The sequence below is a fragment of the Festucalex cinctus genome, chromosome 14 (genome assembly GCF_051991245.1).
Source record: "Festucalex cinctus isolate MCC-2025b chromosome 14, RoL_Fcin_1.0, whole genome shotgun sequence".
NCBI classification, from domain to species: Eukaryota; Metazoa; Chordata; class Actinopteri; order Syngnathiformes; family Syngnathidae; genus Festucalex; species Festucalex cinctus.
The window spans coordinates 7,157,256-7,182,012 of NC_135424.1; the positions used below are offsets into that span (position 1 = coordinate 7,157,256).

Below are 24,757 nucleotides of genomic sequence, written 5' to 3' on the forward strand. Positions count from 1 at the left end.
GATCCGGAGAGAGCAGTGAATCGGAAGAGGGCAGTGGATCCACAGAGAGCAGTGAATCCGCAGAGGGCAGTGGATCAGAAGAGAGCAGTGAATCGGAAGAGGGAAGTGGATCCGCAGAGAGCAGTGAATCCGCAGAAGGGAGTGGATCCGCAGAGAGCAGTGAATCCGCAGAAGTGAGTGGATCCGCAGAGAGCAGTGAATCCGCAGAAGGGAGTGGATCCGCAGAGAGCAGTGAATCCGAAGAGGGCAGTGAATCCGAAGAGAGCAGTGAATCGGAAGAGGGCAGTGGATCCGGAGAGAGCAGTGAATCCGCAGAGGGCAGTGGATCCGAAGAGAGCAGTGAATCGGAAGAGGGCAGTGGATCTGCAGAGAGCAGTGAATCGGAAGAGGGCAGTGGATCCGCAGAGAGCAGTGAATCAGAAGAGGGCAGTGGATCAGCAGAGAGCAGTGAATCCGCAGAGGGCAGTGGATCAGAAGAGAGCAGTGAATCCGAAGAGGGCAGTGGATCCGAAGAGAGCAGTGAATCCGCAGAGGGCAGTGGATCAGAAGAGAGCAGTGAATCCGCAGAGGGCAGTGAATCCGAAGAGGGCAGTGGATCCGAAGAGAGCAGTGAATCGGAAGAGGGCAGTGGATCCGGAGAGAGCAGTGAATCGGAAGAGGGCAGTGGATCCGAGGAGAGCAGTGAATCCGCAGAGGGCAGTGGATCCGAAGAGAGCAGTGAATCGGAAGAGGGCAGTGGATCTGCAGAGAGCAGTGAATCGGAAGAGGGCAGTGGATCCGCAGAGAGCAGTGAATCAGAAGAGGGCAGTGGATCAGCAGAGAGCAGTGAATCCGCAGAGGGCAGTGGATCAGAAGAGAGCAGTGAATCCGAAGAGGGCAGTGGATCCGAAGAGAGCAGTGAATCCGCAGAGGGCAGTGGATCAGAAGAGAGCAGTGAATCCGCAGAGGGCAGTGAATCCGCAGAGGGCAGTGGATCCGAAGAGAGCAGTGAATCGGAAGAGGGCAGTGGATCTGCAGAGAGCAGTGAATCGGAAGAGGGCAGTGGATCCGCAGAGAGCAGTGAATCAGAAGAGGGCAGTGGATCAGCAGAGAGCAGTGAATCCGCAGAGGGCAGTGGATCAGAAGAGAGCAGTGAATCCGAAGAGGGCAGTGGATCCGAAGAGAGCAGTGAATCCGCAGAGGGCAGTGGATCAGAAGAGAGCAGTGAATCCGCAGAGGGCAGTGAATCCGAAGAGGGCAGTGGATCCGAAGAGAGCAGTGAATCGGAAGAGAGCAGTGAATCCGCAGAGAGCAGTGGATCCGAAGAGAGCAGTGGATCCGAAGAGAGCAGTGAATCTGCAGAGGGCAGTGGATCAGAAGAGAGCAGTGAATCCGCAGAGAGCAGTGGATCGGAAGACAGTAGTGAATCTTCAGAAGGCAGTGGATCGCAAGACAGCAGTGAATCCGAAGAGGGCAGTGGATCAGAAGAGAGCAGTGAATCCGAAGAGGGCAGTGGATCAGAAGAGAGCAGTGAATCCGCAGAGGGCAGTGGATCCGCAGAGAGCAGTGAATCTGCAGAGGGCAGTGGATCAGAAGAGAGCAGTGAATCGGAAGAGGGCAGTGGTTCCGCACAGAGCAGTGAATCCACAGAGGGAAGGGGATCCGAAGAGAGCAGTGAATCCGCAGAGGGCAGTGGATCTGAAGAGAGCAGTGAATCCGAAGAGAGCAGTGAATCGGAAGAGAGCAGTGAATCGGAAGAGGGCAGTGAATCCGAAGAGAGCAGTGAATCGGAAGAGAGCAGTGAATCGGAAGAGGGAAGTGGATCCGCAGAGAGCAGTGAATCCGCAGAAGGGAGTGGATCCGCAGAGAGCAGTGAATCCGAAGAGGGCAGTGGATCAGAAGAGAGCAGTGAATCCGCAGAGGGTAGTGGATCAGAAGAGAGCAGTGAATCCGAAGAGAGCAGTGAATCGGAAGAGGGCAGTGGATCCGGAGAGAGCAGTGAATCCGAAGAGAGCAGTGAATCGGGAGAGGGCAGTGCATCCGAAGAGACCAGTGAATCGGAAGAGGACAGTGGATCCGCAGGGAGCAGTGAATCCGCAGAGGGCAGTGGATCCGCAGAGAGCAGTGAATCCACAGAGGGTAGTGGATCAGAAGAGAGCAGTGAATCGGAAGACGGCAGTGGATCCGCAGAGAGCAGTGAATCCGCAGAGGGCAGTGGATCTGAACAGAGCAGTGAATCCGCAGAGGGAAGTGGATCAGATGAGAGCAGTGAATCGGAAGAGGGAAGTGGATCCGCAGAGAGCAGTGAATCCGCAGAAGGGAGTGGATCCGCAGAGAGCAGTGAATCCGCAGAAGGGAGTGGATCCGCAGAGAGCAGTGAATCCGAAGAGGGCAGTGAATCCGGAGAGAGCAGTGAATCCGCAGAGGGCAGTGGATCCGAGGAGAGCAGTGAATCCGCAGAGGGCAGTGGATCCGAAGAGAGCAGTGGATCCGAAGAGGGCAGTGGATCCGCAGAGAGCAGTGAATCCGCAGAGGGCAGTGGATCAGAAGAGAGCAGTGAATCGGAAGAGGGCAGTGGATCAGCAGAGAGCAGTGAATCCGCAGAGGGCAGTGGATCAGAAGAGAGCAGTGAATCCGAAGAGGGCAGTGGATCCGAAGAGAGCAGTGAATCCGCAGAGGGCAGTGGATCAGAAGAGAGCAGTGAATCCGCAGAGAGCAGTGGATCGGAAGACAGTAGTGAATCTTCAGAAGGCAGTGGATCGCAAGACAGCAGTGAATCCGAAGAGGGCAGTGGATCAGAAGAGAGCAGTGAATCCGAAGAGGGCAGTGGATCAGAAGAGAGCAGTGAATCCGCAGAGGGCAGTGGATCCGCAGAGAGCAGTGAATCTGCAGAGGGCAGTGGATCAGAAGAGAGCAGTGAATCGGAAGAGGGCAGTGGTTCCGCAGAGAGCAGTGAATCCACAGAGGGAAGGGGATCCGAAGAGAGCAGTGAATCCGCAGAGGGCAGTGGATCCGAAGAGAGCAGTGAATCTGCGGAGAGCAGTGAATCCGCAGAGGGCAGTGGATCAGAAGACAGCAGTGAATCCGAAGAGGTAAGTGGATCCGAAGAGGTAAGTGCATCCGAAGAGAGCAGTGAATCCGCAGAGGGCAGTGGATCGGAAGAGAGCAGTGAATCCGCAGAGGGTAGTGGATCCGAAGAGAGCAGTGAATCCGCAGAGGGCAGTGGATCCGAAGAGAGCAGTGAGTCCGCAGAGGACAGTGGATCAGAAGAGAGCAGTGAATCCGCAGAGAGCAGTGGATCGGAAGACAGTAGTGAATCTTCAGAAGGCAGTGGATCGCAAGACAGCAGTGAATCCGAAGAGGGCAGTGGATCAGAAGAGAGCAGTGACTCCGAAGAGGGCAGTGGATCAGAAGAGAGCAGTGATTCCGCAGAGGGCAGTGGATCCGCAGAGAGCAGTGAATCTGCAGAGGGCAGTGGATCAGAAGAGAGCAGTGAATCGGAAGAGGCCAGTGGTTCCGCAGAGAGCAGTGAATCCACAGAGGGAAGGGGATCCGAAGAGAGCAGTGAATCCGCAGAGGGCAGTGGATCCGAAGAGAGCAGTGAATCTGCGGAGAGCAGTGAATCCGCAGAGGGCAGTGGATCAGAAGACAGCAGTGAATCCGCAGAGGGCAGTGGATCAGAAGACAGCAGTGAATCCGAAGAGGTAAGTGGATCCGAAGAGGTAAGTGCATCCGAAGAGAGCAGTGAATCCGCAGAGGGCAGTGGATCGGAAGAGAGCAGTGAATCCGCAGAGGGTAGTGGATCCGAAGAGAGCAGTGAATCCGCAGAGGGCAGTGCATCCGAAGAGAGCAGTGAATCCGCAGAGGGCAGTGGATCCGAAGAGAGCAGTGAATCGGAAGAGAGCAGTGGATCCGCAGAGAGCAGTGAATCCGCAGAGGGCAGTGGATCCGAAGAGAGCAGTGAATCGGAAGAGAGCAGTGGATCCGCAGAGAGCAGTGAATCCGCAGAGGGCAGTGGATCAGAAGAGAGCAGTGAATCGGAAGAGGGCAGTGGATCAGCAGAGAGCAGTGAATCCGCAGAGGGCAGTGGATCAGAAGAGAGCAGTGAATCCGAAGAGGGCAGTGGATCCGAAGAGAGCAGTGAATCCGCAGAGGGCAGTGGATCAGAAGAGAGCAGTGAATCCGCAGAGGGCAGTGGATCAGAAGAGAGCAGTGAATCCGCAGAGGGCAGTGGATCTGAAGAGAGCAGTGAATCCAAAGAGGGCAGTGGATCCACAGAGAGCAGTGAATCCGCAGAGGGCAGTGGATCCGAAGAGAGCAGTGAATCCGCAGAGGGTAGTGGATCAGAAGAGAGCAGTGAATCGGAAGAGGGCAGTGGATCAGAAGAGAGCAGTGAATCTGAAGAGAGCAGTGAATCCACCGAGAGCAACGAATCCGCAGAGAGCAGTGGATCCCCAGAATGCAGTGAATCCGCAGAGAGCAGTGATTCCGCAGAGAGCAGTTAATCCGAGGAAAGATCAGATGAGGATCTGTCTTCCTGGGGAAGATGGGGTGGGACATATGAGGAGAGTTTACATGTTTAACGCTGTTGTCCCAAGAAATGTCTCTAAACACAATTGTATTGCTCCTATGATTTTGACTGTGGTCTTAATTTGGTGGTTTGAGCTCTGCTATGCTTTGGATTGGTTCCCATTTTTTTAGAACCCAATAGGCTACTCTTGATGTTCGGCAGTTTTCCGCAAGCTAGGGTGCAATAGTCTGTGTGAGGGGGGGAATAGGGAAAGAAAAGGGAAAGAAGGGGGAAGAAACGAAGGAGGATAAGAGGGGGGGAAAATGGTATTTAAAAAAATAAATAAATAAATACACTCTCCGACATCAGTTGAGGGCTGAGAGGTGCAATTATAATAAGCTATATTATATGTGACCCGCTCCGGCAAAAGGTTCTGCATGTCGGCAGGATCAGTTTAGAGATATGGACAATATTAGACAGTTGGACTTTAAGTTGTCCATTTTGAGATTTTGCCAAAAATAGCCTCCTTGAGGTCTCTAGTTTCATTATCAAGCAGCACAAATGTCAAAAGTGTAATAGGAGTGTGTGAAAATAAGCAATTATTACAGAATATAACTGCCCTAGTGTTGTAACTAGGGGGTGTCTTTTTAGCCTAGCTGCCAGCTCGCACCGTGTCATGCGCAACATTTTAAAAACAACCCGAATTTCTTAGCTTCAAACATAATTCACAAATGATTTATATCAATATTCTGAGGATAAGTGGATCCGCTAATGGATGGATGGATGGACATAGCAACCAAAAAAAGTCGAAATACACCATTCAGCACGAAAGTGAACAGAACAGTAGTCCTACCTTATGGCGCAGAAGCTGTGTTGTCATCAGTCCCGGATACCGGCGAATTGTAATCCCATAACTAGAGGTGTGCAAAATTTCCGATTCTTAGATTATTCACGATTCGGCCGTGGAACAATCGAGAACGATTCACAAACGTCCAAATTCCGATTATATAAATATGCCAAGGGAAGCGAAACTAAAGTGAACCGGAGCGAAAAGTGCGCGGAACTGAAACGCAGTAGCGCGCGCGGTCTTCGGGACGCTTTTGGGACGGACCGAGAGTACACATCCACAACTCACGCCTCGAGATTCAAAACAACAACAAGCATGGCTGAGCTGACCAACCCACCTCTTCGTGAAATCAGACCTGCTCCGAAAAGGCAAACAACTTCAGGCGGAAGTATCAGCTAGCTGGCTGCAGTGCGTCGGTTAGCGTTCTACAGGGCGCCGCGCAGTGATGCGAACGAACGAACAGAAAAGTAGTGGCTGGCGGTAATGGCGTCTGACTTTATTCAGAAAAGAGTATTGTGGTGTAAATGTATCACGCTTTTGAAAACAAAAAGTTTTTAGAAGAAAAACGCTTTATTTCCGAGACCCCAGCCAGCTTGCTGGACTATTTTCCTCTCGTCCAACGCCGAAGTCAGTGCTGATCGCACACACGGGAGGTGAGGATCAAATTGAGATTCATGTTAAAAAAGCCGAACGATCCCTTTAATGTTTACACGTTCATGTTTACACAAGTTAAAAAGCAGAAAAGCACTTGAGGGTTGTTTTTTTTGTACCTCTGAGAAACTTTAATGTTTACATGTTCATCTTTACACAACTTAAAAAGCAGGAAAGCACTTTTTTTTTTTTTTTTTTAGGCATTTGTATTGAAGTAGTAGTTCACATTGTCTTTCATTTATACCTCAGTGCACTTTTGAGTGGATAAAAATAATATATTTTTGCTCAATGCTATGTTTTATTCTGTTGAAGACTGAATATACTTAAAAGCTGTTGTTACAGAATGAGGACTTGAGTATTTTATTTACTGTTTTGAACTGTTAACTTGATACTGAAATAGTAGTTTATGTAGGCCTGAGAGGACTTTTGTACTATTTTTGTAACTAATGTACGAAACATTAAAAGCACCAAAATACATTGGTTTTTTCTGCTGCCTGGGGGGGAAATCAATAATCGTTTTATAATCGAATCGTAGCCTCTGAATCGTAATCGCAATCGAATCGTGAGGTGCCCCAAGATTCCCACCTCTACCCATAACAGAGATATTCTACAGGATCTCCTTCTTAATGAATCAAATTCTACTTTTAATTCAAATTACTTCATTCACACACTAAACTGAACCATGTCGAACTCGAGCGAGAGAGGAGCCGCGATGCCCCCGCAGAGCAGGCTACAGTGCTCCTTCACTCAGAACGAGTCGGGAATTAAAAGCTGTGACATGTGCCACTGCATTGTACGTAATGTAGACTAAAGTAATAACGCATTGTAAATAATAATGTCATGTTTTGATCGCTTGTCGATGTTGTCTATTTCATACGTTTCATGTTTCTATTTCATACACGCCGCTTCTTCGATGCATCAAAAATGAAGAGTCTGCCTGCATGTGTCGCAAATATCACTACACATTTTCACTTATTCTCTTTTAAATGGGAGGGCATGAACATAAAAATGAGATATGAAATATTTAACTTGAACATGAAAAATGGGCCTCAAAAGAGTCACAATGACACCCCGCCCCAAAATGCACACAGGCTATATTGATTTGTAAATACAATAGTTTAGTGTCCCTTGTGTATTACTTGGGGTGGTGGGACAAAACAAAACAAACAAACAAAACATGTTCATTTTCTTCATGTGACCAAAAGCATTTGAGACATCACATTCATGATAAGTTATCAATAAATCACATCACAGGCCACATCAAATGGCATATAATCTTTTTTGACACAAAATCAATCAAATTTCCCAGTATGATAATATGACCTCATAAATAACAAATAACAAAAACATACCGTAATTAAGTATGGTACTGTGGAACATCTATTAACACGAACATCTATAAACACAGTATTAAACCACACCAACTCTTTAATGGATTAATGTACAGGACTGTTTCAGAAAATTCGAATATTGTGATAAAGTCCTTTATTTACTTTTATTCTTTATTTACTTTTTCATGATATTCTAATATTTTGAGATAGGATATTTGAGTTTTGTTTAAGCTGTAAGCCATAATCAGCAATATTAAAATAATAAAAGGCTTGCAATATTTCAGTTGATTTGTAATGAATGAATCCAGAATGGATGACATTTTTGCTTTGTTTATATATATATATATATATATATATATATATATATATATATATGATAGGCTATTATGACTGTCCCACAATACCTGCTCAAGCAATTATAAGATTGCTTGGGAACATGTCAAAGTCAGATTTTGACTTACATGGAGGACATTTTCATGGCATCAAAGAAAAATGATTTTGGAAAAACACAAATGGGATATGCTGTAGTGACAGAAACACATCTTAAAAGCTGAACCGTTACCATCACACTTCAGCACAAACTGCAGAATTTGTGGCACTAACTGAGGCATGTAAATTAGAAAAAAAGTGTTACAATCTACACAGACAGCCAACATGCTTTTGCTTGATGTCACAGATTTGCACAATACTGAAATAATAGAGGAATGGTGACATCTACAGGGAAATCGGTGACATATGCAGAGCTACTACAAAATGTACTTATAGCAGTTTAATTACCAATATAGCCATATGTAAATGCACAACATACACATCAAGTATGGACAAAGTATCATTGGAAATGCATTTGCAGATAAAACAACAAAAGAACCAGCAGCTAAAACCTTGTACCATATGAAGACATACTTTCAGACGATGTGTTAATCAAAATGCAACAACAAAGCTTACCAGCAGAACTAATAATGTGGGAAAATAAAGGTGTTACATTACAAAATGGGATTTCTGTCAGCACAGATAACAAACCCATCCTACAAAAAAATCTTTTCAAGTGGACAGCAATATTGAGCAATGGGAAGTCTCATGCCTCAACAGGGGGATGGTAACCTTGGTACAAAGACATTATACAACCTATATATATATATATATATATATATATATATATATATATATATATATATATATATATATATATATATATATATATATATAAAATTGTAGGGCTTGTTTGGCCCAGTACGACAGCGTATTAGGGCCACGTAGAAATATATATATATATATATATATATATATTTATTTAATTATTTATTTATTTATTTAATTTTTTTAAGAGGGCGGGGGGCAACATGACGAGAAAAAAAGTGGCAAATTTGCCACTTTATAATATGACGAGAAAAAAAATGTGGCAAATTTGCCACTTTTGAATATGATGAGAAAAAAAGTGGCAAATTTGCCACTTCATAAACTGGCAATTGTTAATCTCTGCTAAAGCAATTAGTATCTTCTTGTTTGAAAACCCGACCGAAAAGTACATTTTAACGAGTTCTTCCACCGTAGACATTTTGCAAACGGACTTGTGTAGCGTGATAAACGCGTTTCCTTTCTGCCGGCAGTAAACACTTGACACAAACAGCCGCGCGACGAGAAAAAAAAAAGTAGCAAATTTGCCACTTTTTTCTCGTCATATTAAAAAGCGGCAAATTTGCCACTTCTTTTCCTCATTAAAAAGTGGCAAATTTACCACTTTTTTCTCGTCATATTGTCCCCGCCCTCTAAAAAAAATAAAATAAAATTCTACATGGCCCTAATAGACCCGTGCTCGAAATAATGCACAAGTAAATGTGCATCCAAAGCGCAGTCACTTTCCTCAAGATACATATCCATTTCCGAGAACACACATGGATTTCATCAACTAAACAAAAGTGAAAGAAAACTATACTGTTTAGTAGGGGTGTTAAAAAAATCGATTCGGCGATATATCGCGATACTACATCGCGCGATTCTCGAATCGATTCAATAATCGGCAGAATCTTTTTTTTTTTTTTTTTTTTTTTTTTTAGGATTCACAACTTGAGCATGGAAGAATGTTATATGAATGGAACATTAAGCATTAATATTTTATTTTAATGCTGTTCAAACATGAAACAGATTACAACCTCTATAAGACTGAAATTTCAGATAAATAAATAATACATTTTCATATAAATCTTACACTCTACAAGCTTACTGATTAGTATTTTCTAAATTTGAATGAAAAAAAATCGCAACAATCGACTTATAAATTCGTATCGGGATTAATCGGTATCGAATCGAATCGTGACCTGTGAATCGTGATACGAATCGAATCGTCAGGTAGTAGGCAATTCACACCCCTACTGTTTAGTCATCATCAATGCTTTTTCAAAATGGGTAGAAATATTCCCAGCTAAACAACCTGATGCGCTAACAGTAGCTAAAATATTATGCAAAGATATCATACCACGACTTGGTATCCCAGACACCATATGTAGTGATAATGGAAAACACTTTGTAAACAAAGTGGTTGCAAAATAGTGGACACATGTTTCTCATTAACATGAAACACCACTGTTCTTTCCATCAACAAAGTGCAGGATTGGTAGAGAGAATTAATGGTACAATTAAGAACAGACTGAAGAAATGCAGGAAAGAAACACACAGACCATGGACACAATGTATACATTTGGTCAAACTATATAAATCAACATTACAAGCACGACAGGTCTCACTCCATTCGAAACATGCAAATTACCGATATTTTCCACACAATGGGAAATGGACTCCGAGGCACATTTGGCAGATTATATGAGAAAAACATCAGAAAAAAAGAAGTGAACTTAAATTACCAGAGGGTGATTGTGCTTCCCAACAGGATCAGCAATTGGTGGTGCCAGGCGACTGGGTGTCGACACGATCCAAAGTGGGATGGCCCGTTACAAGTATTGCTGACGACACCGACAGCTGTGAAAATAGCAGAAAGAAAAACGTGGAACACCTTACACACTGTAAAAAGGTCATCTCAGCTGAGTCACCCAGAGGGGAAGGTGAGCGAAGCCCAGCATAAGGTGGGTGCAGATTTATAGTATCTGAAAATACCTGAAGGCTGGTGAAGTGATTAAAAGACACCTAACCCATTTAGGGGTGACTTGGTCGACATGACTCCAAAATGGCTAAATAACACGATGGCATGTTGGGCTGCAACGTTGACAGCCATAATGATATTTTTGTTTATATGGTACGTCTGGGTATATGTACAGCTGGCAAAAATACCTAACAGAACCAATAATTATACTCAGCCAACCACGCCCACCACATAAGGTAAAGAGGCACAACCTCATCAATATTTCAAATACCATTGATAACCAAGAATTGGAATAGTGTTTATCCAACAACTAAGGCAGTAAAAGATAAACCGATATTTCCTACTGATGTTGCATTGGCTAACTTCTCCTGTGTTAACCTTACAGGGACAGGTATTAGGGTGGGAACTGAGAAATGCATCAGGAACGTCTGCACTGGTATCATGCTGTAGAATAAAGCCGAAAGGATGGTCTATTAGATAATATGAGGATATGAGCAAATTTAGGATAAACAGGAGGGAAATGTAGGAATAATTGTAAATATAGGTTTCATACATTTGCTGCAATGAAGAACTGCTTCTCCTTGCAATGAAGAATGCTTTGCTCTTCTCCACATAGCCTAGCGTAGGGCAGCCTATCGTAACAGTAGATGGCTCATGAGCACAAGAACAAGAACATCTAATGCAGCAGAATGATGTAACAATTATTGCCCAGTTCAATCTCATTTTTTTTTTCCAGTTCAAAGTAAACTCTGCAATTCTACCACATTCTACAGCTCAGGAAGGACCTCATGTTGATTAGCTTTACGGTTGATCAGTCAAACATAAACTAAGCTCTTTTGAAGCAACTGAACAGATCACATAGGAATATAAGCGTCTGCAAAAAGAGTTTGTTTAAGCCAGAACAGATACACCTAGCTGAACACAAGAATGTTTATGACCTGGTTATCAACTACAAAGTGGCCTGGAGGCTGACCTGGCATGAGCCAGTAACCAGAGCCACTCTTGGAACATCTAGATGGAGCAAGATTGCCACCAAGTGGTGAAAATTGGAATGATTATCAGGGACATTTATACTAAGTAACATCATTTCACACGTTTATACAATGACAATTCTTGATAGATAACTGAACTACGAATGATTCATTTTATGTTTTTGTGTGTATGAACATCATATCTCATTTGTATTCCATAAGGGATGAAATGTAATCAATATTTTTTTGTTTAGTCAGATTAGGCAAATAAGAACTTCATGCAAAATGATTTTATGATGCATTAATCGTGATGTTTGCTAAGCGACGTTTTTTTGTGTGGGAAAACTGATTTGCCAGCCTGACCAAATTTAATACTTAATTATTAATCCTTCAATAATTTGCAGTTTTAAGTCTGCGTTGAGCGGATAGAAGGGTTTGTGCCAACACCCACTACTAGCCACGCCCAAAGACTTTAAAACAACAAAGCGAGCCCCCCTCGCTCTCTCTTCCACCTCGCCTCCTCTCATCCTGCTCTTCCACTCTCCTCGCACCGATTCCGCTCCGAAACCCTGTTCCAAAACTTTGCCAAAGACTCTGCGGTGCTGTGCCCACATTTCCCCAAACACATGGCCCCCTTTTTCTCTCAGCGACAAGTTGCCACCAGAGCAGGCGCTCACCACCGCGCGGCACACCGGAGCAGGTGCCCTCACCTCCGATGCTGACTGACCCCAAAGAGACTCTTTGCTTCGTTTTTCTTGCCTCTCTGTGACTGCTCAACGCCGAAGAGTTCCGCGGCCCTGTGGTACCCTTGCAGCGTGCACCAAGACTCCTGCGCACCGGCTGTGCGTCAAAACCGCACCGCATCTCACCTGCTATTCACTGGCATCCCACATCGGTACAAGCCCCTCCAATGGCTTGCCTTTGCTGGACGCAAGCACACAGCGGACCCGAGTTCCAACTACCTGGGGTTGGACAGCCGAGACCCGATCGTCTCCTCGCACCTGGCCAGAGCAGCCCAGCGAACCAACCACCACGGGGAAAGAGCTCGCCAACCAATCAGGGGCCGAGCCGCGAGAACCACGTCAGCCTCCGAGCGGCACCTACAGGCCCACCTGTGGAATACCTTTTGTTGATTTTTCTTGCCTTTTTCAACAAACATTGATGATATTTTTCCCCCTTTTTCTTCAAAGTCTTCCCTTTTCTGCTCGCTTGACGCAGCGTCCAACACCTAAGTGCACGTTTGATCAACAATTCGGTATACCACTGTGTGCAACTTACATTTCAAACATATCAAAGATCTGGCAAGTTAAATTTCTCCTTTCCTGTTTCCTCATTCGTTCGTATTCCTTTCCCTTTTATTTTTATTACCTTCATTTTATTTCTTTTCTTCTTACGGTAGGATAGTTAGATAGGCAGTGTTTTGATTCTGTAGTGTAACAATCGTGAATAAATGCATGTTTTATAAACTGTATTCCACCTAAATCATCTGTGTTTTCGAGTGGATTATTATTATTCTTTTGTTAGTACAATGAACCACTGAATATTGAGTGTAGTGACTTCAGATTATGAATGACTGACAAAGGATTTTGTCGTTTTTTTGCTCCTATTAACTACTAAAGTAAAGCCAATGTGGTGCCCCTAGAGGTTACTGTGATAATTACAACTTACATCAGTACCGTCCAAATTATTAATTTGTCAAAAGGACGACCCAATTTTCACTACAATGGTTAGAGCCAGTCTGCTAGGTCTGCCTGTTGTCTGTTAAATGATTGCAAACTTGACCACACATGTACAATCTTCCACTCACATGCACACACACAGAAATAAACAAGTACACTGTGTTCCAAACTATGCTTTGCATTTGCATTTTTAACTTTGTGTAACTAGGGGCGTGAAAACCAAATAAAAAGAAAGGTTAAGAAGAGGATTTTTTTTTTAGAGTGCAGAAGTGAATTGTATGTGTCAGTTCCTCTCCTCTCTCCTCGCGAGCTTGAACTGAGATTCTTCTCTCCTTTTTGTGTCGTGTTTAATAAATGTCTAACAGGTATAGCTGACAGTAGTGCTGTATAATAATAGACTGAGACGGCAACTTGGCTTCGGTGACATCTTTACTGAACTGTTTGCTCTCAACCTACATCGTCAACAGCATACCACAGCACCGCCTAGCGGTCACATTAGTAACAATACACCACAATATGTTGTTACTCTTTACCGTATCTGTTTGTGCCTTTCTGGCATTTTTATTTTATTTATATTATTCCCATGCTGCCATTTTCTTGTATTAAAAAACCTGAAAATATTTACCTGAGTCATTATTCTTTAGTAGTTTTAATATTCTGATAGACATAGTTTTAAAGCAAGGAGCAGCCAACTATTCTTTTTGAGTGGTTTAAGGATTTAGGATTAGAGTTTTGTATCACATCAACAGTGTGTTCCGCTGAAGTCTCCCCGCACCGGAAGGTTGAGTGCATTCAAACGGCGAATGCAGAAGTGCTTTGTGCATATAGTCCATTTGTGAACAAAATTTCAATTCAAACAAAGAAAAGACAGGAAGGAGAAGAGGGAGAAAATGATTATTATTATTATTTTTTTTAACTCATAAACATCAGTTAAGGGCTGCGAGATGTATTGTAATAAGCTATATTGTATTTAAAATATACGATGCATGCCTTTCAAAACGTGTTGACTACGCCACCGTGTGGTGTAACCCGTTTGTATTCCCTTATTCTTTGATGTATCAGATTCGAACAATTACAACTGCACTTGTTAAACCTCTTTTACAAATAAAACTATAATTCTGATTTTCAGAATATAACAATCAGTATGAATCAGTATTTTTTGTTTTGATTTTTTTGTGTGAATTGAAGTTTTGTCCACAAATAATAAAAACATACTGTAATTAAGTATGGAACTGTCAAACATCCATTAAAACAGTATCAAACCACAGCTTGTACTTTCAACTCTTTAATGGAAATTTAATTAAACAAAATGTGCAAAGCAATGCAGTGTATATTTGGTCATGCAAAACTTATTAGAAGTAGAACATTTGAAATATTGTGTATTTAATTTAGTTTCACCTTCACGTTTGCACAGAGTCATTTCGCTTCAATGCCATGAGGCCGCTTTATTACCACTCCCAAGAAATGTTTCTCGGCATACGATCCTATATATCTGCAGTATCGAAATGGAGAACATTTGAGACAGTACTTAGTAGAAACACCATCATTTAGATACTAAGAGCCTACGAGCTGTATAAATCTAATATTTATGTATACATATAGTTTATGCAGTAGTCTGCTCGCGAGATGGGAGGGGTAAGATGTTTCTACGCCCAAGACTTGGAGCACAAAAGAACTAAGAGCATTATGGTTGGCTAAAGATAATGGATGAGGAGGCAGTTTGATTGGCTAGTGACAATTGACAGTGCTCTATCACCCTTACAAGTTAGTGTCAGTCAGCTAAGTAGTGTGCACCAGAAGTGGTGAGAAAACGTTTCAAAATAAGAGTTCTAAACGGAAGTACAAAAATACTGTACTTCCCCCTTGAACAATGTTGTCTCATGTTAATTTGGCAAAAGAACAAGAAGACTATACCGCTTGGCTGATGACATTCACCTGGCATGTTCTTGTGACAATTATAATTTCCGATGTAGCAACAAAACAAAAGAGAATTTCTTCGCTATGCTCTCCAGGCAGTAGAAAAAAGACAGAACTTGTTTTTAAATGGCTCCCTATGTACATCTACGTACACCTTTGATGTTGCGCGCAAGGGAGGTAGAAGTGGATGATGTGACACACCCAGCTTGACATAAAAGACAAGTTCAAATCAGTGGTATACAGCGAGCTGACATTGACCTGGATTGAGAAGAAGAAATCATGAGAGCCCACATCGTCTTCCTGCTGCTGGCGCTGGTGGCCATGCCCACACTTTCCATGGGTGCAAGTAGGTACAGTACATTATTTCTTGTATCCAAATGGGAAAACCAAAAAGTGCAGAAGGGGCCAGCCAAATGGGAGACTTTCAATGTTTTTTTTATTTTTTTTTTATTACGTTATCTGAATGTGTACTTAATTCAAATTTGATTGCAATTGGACAAAGTCGTTAGAATGTCTTTGTCTGCAAGGCTAAAATAGATTTTTGGGTATGATTTCCCCCCATAAAAAAAATAAAAAAATAAAAATAAATAAATAAATAAAAAATACCTTTTTGTGGTTCTATTCATGACACATGCATACCAAAATTCGCGTTTTGAGATAAATCCAGCTTTGGGACATTTAAAAAAATAAAAATAAAAAAAAATCTATTTGAAGAAGTTTGGTCACTTAAATACAAAATGGCAGACTGTGTTGTGACATTTTTTTATTTTTTTTTATTTTATTTTTTTATTTTTTTATTTTTTTACATTTTGTGTGTCTTTTGATGCTAGCCGTGACCACCAAATTTCATATTGGCCTTGGGTTTGAAGTACAAAAAAATAATAATTAAAAAAAATAAATACATAAAACTAATGTTTTAATGACACATCATTCAACTCAGCCCACAGTCTTATTACACAAAGTGCCTCACGATTTAGGTAGCCTTGATTGTTTAATTGTGCTGACATGGATGTGAAAAAGCTTGCAGGTGCCACAGGTGGATAACTCAACCCAAGAGCACCATAAGTTCACCTGCAAAATTCTTTCAAGAAGACTATCTAAAAGGGAAGCACCTTGATGCACATGCAAGATGATTGGCTCTCATCTTGTGGAGTCTAACTCTTGTTACCTAGTTCATATTTTATGGCGAGTCATCAAACTGCTCAGATGCATGCACCCACAGGCTAAATAACTCCATTGCCACACAATTTAGCATCTGTCTTATAAACTTTATTCAAATATGGTAGCAAGTGAACAAATTTTACGACAGTTTTGTCTGAAGTACTCCCTGGAAGTACTCTGGTTAATTCAATCAAACCAGATGCCTCGTGAACGTCTCCCTGGTGAGGTGTTCCTGGCATCTCCCACCAGGAGGAGATCACCAGAGTTTCTAAATGAGCTTAAATGAACAAGTTGCGTGTTGGGGCCAGTCATCCGAAGATGGCGGGAAAGTGAGCAAGTGAGCTTGTGCTTTGGAGGCAAAATCACACAACTTGGTGACAATCAAATATAAAAATGTCAATGATCTCATCGATTAACTGATGTCAACTCGATAATCATCACCTTAAAGTAGGGTACAAAAAATCTGAAGTTGTCAATCCACTCTGCCAATCATGCAGAAATAGAAATTGTACAAAAAGTGAGGCCAAAATGGCCCGACAAAATCAATTCCATGCCTAAGCAATAGAGGCTTCTGTGGGCTGAATTTTCAAAAATAAAAGTGTGTTTTATAAGTAGTCATCAACTTATTTTTCGCAATCAGCAATGCGCAGCAAATCTCCCTCCAGAGAAACCCTCCGTCAAGAATGCAAATGAAATGTGCTTGTGCTAAGCTATCATTTTCTAATGCAACTACATCTACAAAAATCTTTACAATTTATTTGCAGAGAGCATTGGATCCTCAGCGAGCATTGAATCCTCAGAGAGCATTGAATCTTATTCCTCTTCCGAGGAAATACCGCAAAACTGATGGGACATATGAGAAGCATTTACTGTTTGTGTTTAACACTGTTGACCCAAGAAGCCTCTCTAAACACAACGGGATGAAAGCTTTGGGCTCCTATGATTTTGGCTGTGGTCTTAATTTGGTGGTTTGGGCTGTGCTGTGCTGACAAAAGTGATCAAATGTAACAATAAACTTGTCTTTGGTATTAAAAGAAAGTTTCCAGGTGTCTTATCACATTTTTTTTTCTAATAACACAAGGATCTAGAACTGGTGCTGGCAAATGTTTGCGCTCAAAAACACATTATTTAAAAATAGACATTGGAAAAATAAAACATATTTAAAAAGATCATCAATTACCTACACATATTTTTAAATTGATCACATGCTTAAAAAACTGTATATACTGTAAACACTGTAAGTGTAACTTTTATTGTTTATATTCATAATGTTGAATTATTTTGAGAAATTTGTGATATGCATTTCATTGGCATTCTTTAAACAAAACCCTACACCACCGAGCGAATGCTCCCTGTGCACACTCTGCCAATGAGAGCGCCACTGCCCCCTAATGTAGTGGAGGTGCAATTGCAAAAAAAAAAAAAAAAAAAAAAAATCAAAATAAAAAAGCATGTTCCCCAAGGTCAAACGTGCCCCCCTTGACGAAGCCTCGCGCCCCCCTGGGGTGGGGCCCGCCCCACTATTTGAGAAGCACTGAATTAAGTGAACATCAGACAGGCTGTCTGTGTTCACTTAATTTACTGACGTGTCTAGTACAGCACCACGTCAATATATATGCATATTCTAACTGACTTCAAAATTCACGGAGGCTAACGCTTTTGTGAATGAATATATTCCATCACGAGTCACGACATAAATCATATTCCATCCACCTAGTCGTTAAGAGAACCCACCATGAAGACACGATGTACTGCAATTACGCTACAATCGCCATTCGGTGGCGCTGCGCTACAACTTTGGTGTTCAAATGGGGGTCAGGTGTTTCTGGTGGTGACGAAAATGCGTTAAAACAGCAAAATATACTAAAAAGTACGAATAATATTACTTAATGCTAGTTTGAGTTAAGATTATGGTTATGGTTATGTTTAGTGTTATAGTAGCGTTTAGGCAGATGAGTCATCAAACTTACAAATCTGCTAATCATAATTTTGCTTCACCTGTAATTTGAATTTGGTAGAAATCAGATAAAATATTTAGAATGACCATTTTTAAAGTACGTTGAGAAATGGCAAAAATAGCTGCTTTAGAGAAAAATGGTGGACTTTTGATGCATTTTACACCACATTTTGCTTGTTTTTTGTTTTTGTTTTTTTTTAACTCATCTACCTACCAAACTACAAATCAATTGGACAAAATCGTTAGGAAGAATGTTTTTATCTATAAACGGCAACATCGTCTAAAAATGTCTTCCTGTGTCTTCAGATTTTCCTGTGTATCTAATGATAGGCATTATGTGGCAAATGTCATTTCCAGGAACGAACATTGTTGTCTTAAGTGTGCACAACATACCCGCCACACCTGTTGAAGGCATGTAAAAACACTAGAATGCACAGCAGACTGACAACTCACCTCAGGAGTCGGTGTCATTGTGTGATTTTCACTGCTATGGACGCTATGTACAAATAGCTGTGACGTGTTTCCGGGAAAATCTCAGATTGCACCAACTTTTCCAGGGAATGGCCATCGCCGTTTGTTTTCCTTCAGAGAACCTCGACCAGTTGTCAGCGTTTTGGAGTATATTTTCGTCATTGTTTATGAGTGTGGTTGCGTGCATTTGTCAAGGCATCGAAGAAGACAGATGACAGTACATCGAGCAACCACTGCTGTGTGCGCAGACAGACAGGTTTAACCCTGTTTCTTTCTTTTTTTTTTCCCACTTATGCCGACCATCGGAGACAATTTGTTGTAACTTGTTAATATCCGCAGGGATAACTCTGCAGTTGTCGATCACACAAGGGCGCTGTTTGTTAACAGTAGAACCAGAGCTGCATTTTGAAGTTAAACTTTGATGTGTGTTGTGGTCCTTTACCTTGTTTTGGCTTAGTTATAGCATAGGTTAACAGCTCTTTGTGTAGTGCTGTATAATAAGAGGCTGAGACAGCAACTTGGCTTCGGTGATATCTTTACTGAACCGTTTGCTCTCAACTACATCGTCAACAAACCACAGTGCCGCATAGCGGTCAACAGTGAGAAATCTGTAAAGAAACCATTAAAAGTGGGAAACTCGTTTCAGAAAGGGAGGTAACTGAAACCAGAAGATAAGAGAGAACTCTAGCCTCTTTCATAAAAAGAGGTCATTTAAGCTTTCGGTCAGTTACCATAGTAGCATGGTCCATCAACCCAACCTGGTCAGTAGCAGGTTTGTCACAATGAACCTCGAGTTTTTCCCTATACCCGCCTCCTTTCAATCACACACGACAATTAATTTCCTCATTCATTCAGTCCACTGAGATACTTTTTGCGTAAATACGCCTGTAGCATAAAGTCCACTTTTGTCACGAACATGGCATGTCATTTTGACAATGAACCTTGATGAAGGTGCCGCAAAATTGTGCAGGGAATTAAATATTCGTTGCGAGAATGTTATCAGACAGTGTATATCTGGCATTTGCGCACAGTTCTCTTTTTGATCTGTACCGCGTTTCACATCACATGCATCATCTACATGCACAACTTAATCCGACTTGCAACATTACCAGATGTGGTCATATGCGCTCATATCAGAGCAGTTTTGCGCTCCATTTTTTTTTTCCTGATACCCGTTTGAATAATGTTTTTATATTTCATCTTAAATCAAGTGTGCTTCTCCCTCGCAGGATTGCACCTAAATGAAATGAATTAATGAGCTATCATTCAACAGGTTTCCCCTGTATTTTTTTTTTAATATTTGGAGTTTGAATTCCATATTGTGTAAATTTCAATATTAATTTCCTTTTGCATTCTTTTCATATGCACAAGTTCGGCACCGCCACAGTTCAGATAAGGTAAAAGACTCCTCTCAGGAACATTCTTGAAATGATCAACCAACAAGCACCGCCCAACATCAGATAATACACCAAAAAAAAATTTTTTTTAAATTAGCACCCTGACTAAAGTGGCACTTAGCAACTCAGGTACAATTCTATATGACAAAATAAGAGTGACTAGTACAGGTCCATAGCAACTGAACAGCAACTGACATCATCACCATGACAAGGGAACAAACACCGAAGCAAAACAATACAATGACCCAACCCAGTCATAATAGTCAGGCTGGAATGCAGGAAGTGAACAATAAGGAAGACTTTCACCATCAACTCAACTCAAGTTTATTTAAGTTGACAGGGCGGATGGGTGAGATGTTTCAAGCACACACAGTGTGATTAAAAAAAATTTAAAAACTCATTTCAATTAACTCACATAGTCCTGCATTGAGAAGAAGAAGACAACGGTATACATAATACTGTAATGTTAATGTTTACTTTCCTTCCAAGAGATTGAGAGAGCGAGATTGAAGATTTGGCTAAGTTTAAGAATGTGACTAAGGGTAAGTCATTATATGTACCAATTTGCCATGATCTATTAATTAATGTGTGGCCATTCGCCATTTTGCATGACCTGTCTATTAAATTAAGCAGTACATATTGTTCAAATTTGTTCCATGGACTATTAACATTTGTTTGGGGTTAATGGTGAGTTATCGTTGGGTGCCATCATGTTGGCACTTGGCATTTTGCAACTAAATCTGAAGTACACCTGAAAATCATTAATGCAGCCTCTCAACTGCAAACAACGGATGCAGAAATGGTAGTTATTACTCAAACGGCCAGCAGGTGGCAGCAGAGCAAATGAGATCAACCAGGGAAAAAAAAAAGCTTAAGGGTGCAAGAGTGATGATAAATCAACGTCGAGTGTCAACGTTGATTCAACTATATATAATCGACAGCAGAATGTTAATTCAACATTCAACTGCTATCTGGGTTGCTTCAAATCAAAATGGCAGACTTCCGATGCACTTTGGGCATCGCTGGCGATCGCCACATCTCCAAGACCATCACTTTACATGAAAAGCAAATAATGGCCTGTTTGTTGAACCCTTAATGTTTTATCATCGAAGAGAGTAAGCCATGTTCAGCATTTTAGATTTGACAATAATTTTGAAAAAAAAAAATAAAAAAAAAATAGACTCCTGACTGATCAATTTTGTTAATTTGTGGGAAAATATGAAATTGACCAAATTTAGACAGGGAGGTTTACCCAACAGTGATGAACGGCATTACTGACAATTTACTCTCGGTAAGGTAACTGAAATTCAAATTCGTAGTACATATGAAAATTGCCCACTGAGTGCTAAAATGTCTGCTTGAAAATGCGTTTTTGGGCAGAGCGTCTTGAAACGTTTCTGTGGGTTGCCTCATGATGGAAAGCTACCAAAGGTTGCCAACTTGGAAATGCCCATTTCAAAGAAAATGGCAGACTTCCAGTGACTTTTTGGCAGGTGCCCTTCAGACATTGATGTGTGCCTACCTGTGACATGTGCCAGATGACAAATGTAATTGACATAACTGTCTTGATTGAATTATACATCTGTGACATGAAAGAAGTTTCGAGGTGTTGCAGAAAAACAACCCAATTCATGAGATTCGTCATTGTCCTCAACATGAGGTCACAGGTCCTTATTTACAGGCTTTGGGTTCGAGTCAGGGTAATATTGACACTTTTCTGTCGACAGTCTGTCTTTGTCTACAGGGTGAAAATTAACCTTAAAAGTTAAAGCAAAAACATCAGACGTGATGGGTATTCTCAACCTGTGTCTACTATGCCAAACAAGTTTCAGGTGCTTAAGGAACACAGGTTACAGAGGCTGAACCCACACAAAGTTACCGGTCAACACAAAATGTGCAAGAGATAAGAGTGCCAACAATTTTTCTTTTATTTGTTGAAAAATGAAGCGGATGTTAACAAAAAATGAAGTCCACCCTCGTTGTAGATCTTTCAAATGCATGAAATCGGCCCTCGGTCCACCGCCTATATTTAAAATGCGATTAGAAAAGAGGACAGGAGTGTTTTTATGCTGTTTCTCATGATACTCTGAAATACGTACCAAACTTGTTTATATGTGGTTATTTAACATATCGTATGTATATACTGCACATACTGGCATCAGGATGGCATGCAAGCGGTAAATAAACAATGAGGATGAAGTTGATGGGGCAGATAGTCGAGATGTTTGAAACACAACCAGAGTGACCAAAAAAAAAAAGAAAAAAAAAAAGAACTCTCTTTCAAATTGGTGGAATACAGTGAGCTCACATTGTCCTGCATTGTAAAGAAGAAATCATGAGGGCGCACGTCGTCTTGCTGCTGCTGGCGCTGGTGACTGAACAATTTCAATATTCCACGAGGGGAGCTTTGGCCTATTCATCTACAGGGAAGGGAGGAAGTGGCTTTAAGTTGGTGGGAGGGTTGTGGCCACCAGACAGGCACTGAACTCTATTTATCGACGGGGGGGGGGGTGGCCGACGTCCAGTGACTACTATTAGTTGTTTGTTGCCAGGGAAAGGAAGCACATAAGGCGACAGGCCCGAAAATGGACCGGCCATTCGGTAACTCCCAAATTCCTGATGGCCAGTCCACCCCTGACTAAATCATCTTTGAAGTACTGTACACTAGGGAAGTAACAATATCCAAATATCACAATACGATATCACGATATGAAGGTCACAATATGATAATTATCACAATATTGTGGGGCGGTTGGCATTATAAAAAAGGTCCCAATATTGTAAAAAAACAAAAACAAAAAAAGAGCTCTAAAAATATTGTGGAAAAAAAACGCAATATTGTGCTTTTGTAGATAAGAGTAATACATATAAACAACCTATAATATCTAATAACACTTAATATTGAGGCACTTATTTGCTAATGCATGCACACATCGAGTTCCTCCACATATTGCCTCGGTTCACAAGCATATTGTGTTCCCTGCACCTGACCATTAACGTGGATTCTAAACATAGAAGGGCCAAAATGTGCCTTGTGAAAATTAAACTGCACTAAAACTAGCCACCAGAGTGTGCTAGAACTGCACACAATGAAATCAACCTCACTTTTTTAACATATGTGCTGCTTTTGTTATATTGTGACATGACAGCGACCATAGTATGGCGGTTTTAATATCACGGTATTGCCGTTATCGTTACATACCTACTGTACACCCGAAAATTGCCAAGATTCCTAAAATTTCTGATTAAAAATGCAGAAAAAAAGCAAAATGGCAGATTTGCTCTCTTTTTGGGCATGGTGCCTTGAGACTTTGGTGTACGTCAACAAGGTTTTGTGTTGCTAAGTGAAACTACCTTCACAGGCTTTTTTTTTTTTTTTTTTTTTTCAAGCATTCCAGTTGGAGAAGTTTACATTTAAAGTACCAATGGAGATTGTCAAAATGAATCTGGTATATCCTGTCTAGTATACATAATTCAAATTTGATAAGAACCGAACAAAATCTCTATGATCAGTCCATGAGGCATCTAGGAAATGTACAAAATGTCGGCTTCAAAGGCAAGTGGTACACGCCCAGTATCGTGTGTCTACTCATGATGTGCCAAATGTGTAATGTAACTAACAAATGATTACACCTGAGACGTACAAAGAGATTATAAGTGCGTCAGACATACTCCACTCGGGCGTTTCGCTACTGTTTTTAGAAATGAAAACAGTTCCGAGTTGTCTTACAAAAACATTTCTGACATTCTTCCGGCAAGATACACAAAGCATTAACATCCACCCTGGTTGAAGTGAATCAGTTTTGGAGTGCCGTTCTGTCTCTGATCCAAGAACAGTCGGAGGACCAAGAATAGATAGTGGATTATACAAAGTCATGATAAGATAACTAAACCTGATTTGCAAATAACATTCAAGTGACGTTGTTGTGACATTTCATGATTACAAAACAAACGGAATTCCTCAAAATACAAATATCATCACCATAGACATCACCACTTTTCTGAATTTGACAAATGAACAAATTAATTTTCTGAATTTTCTGAACTAGTGTTTTACGGAGAATCATCTTTTTTTTCTCTCTCTCTCAATGAAAAGCAACGAGCAAGAAATCTAGCAACAATTCATATTATGTGCACCAAACAATCATATTAATGAAAGATGCTTAGTTTGGGTTGGGGCTACATTAATTTAATGGGTAGAAAACCTGCCGAAGATTTTATTGTGTTAATCCAATGGATGGTTTCTCTGGTGGTTTCGGCCCTCACACGAATCACTCAAAGAAACCGTCCATTGGATTAACACAATAAAATCATGGGCAGGTTTTCCACCCATCAAATTCATGTCACCCCAATTCAAACTAAGCATCTTTCATTAACATGATTTAATTGAGTTGTTCGAAACTCATTCTTGCAAAAACAGCAACTCAAACTAAGCATCCTTTATTAACATGATTTAATTAAGTTGGTCGAACTCATTCTTGCAAAAACAACAACAAACTGTTTAATTTGTTACATTGTTACAATACTCAAATTGCAACTCGTAAGTCAAGAGATCACTGTTCAGTGATTATTGGCTGGTATTCAGGCCTCCAAAGCCTCTCATTCAAGCATGCAAGCACTGCCACCAATTGAATAATTTCATATTTGCATCCTGTGTGAATTTTGCTGTGACAATGTACATGGAACTACTGTACTTTCCCCTTGAACAATGCATGATGTCTCATCCCTCTCATGGAAATTTGGCGTAATGAACAAGAATAAAACTGCTTGGCAGATGATAATCACCTGGCAT

The 24,757-nt window shown here is 41.4% G+C and overlaps 1 long non-coding RNA gene across 1 annotated transcript in view; it reads right to left on the reverse strand.

Moving 5' to 3' along the window:
- LOC144000991 (uncharacterized) overlaps positions 1-24,757 on the reverse strand; it is an 89,063-nt gene that overhangs the window by 42,313 nt on the left and 21,993 nt on the right. Inside the window, exon 2 of the long non-coding RNA XR_013278350.1 lies at positions 10,177-10,291. This is a non-coding gene — a long non-coding RNA (uncharacterized LOC144000991). The remainder of the gene's footprint in view (positions 1-10,176; positions 10,292-24,757) is intronic.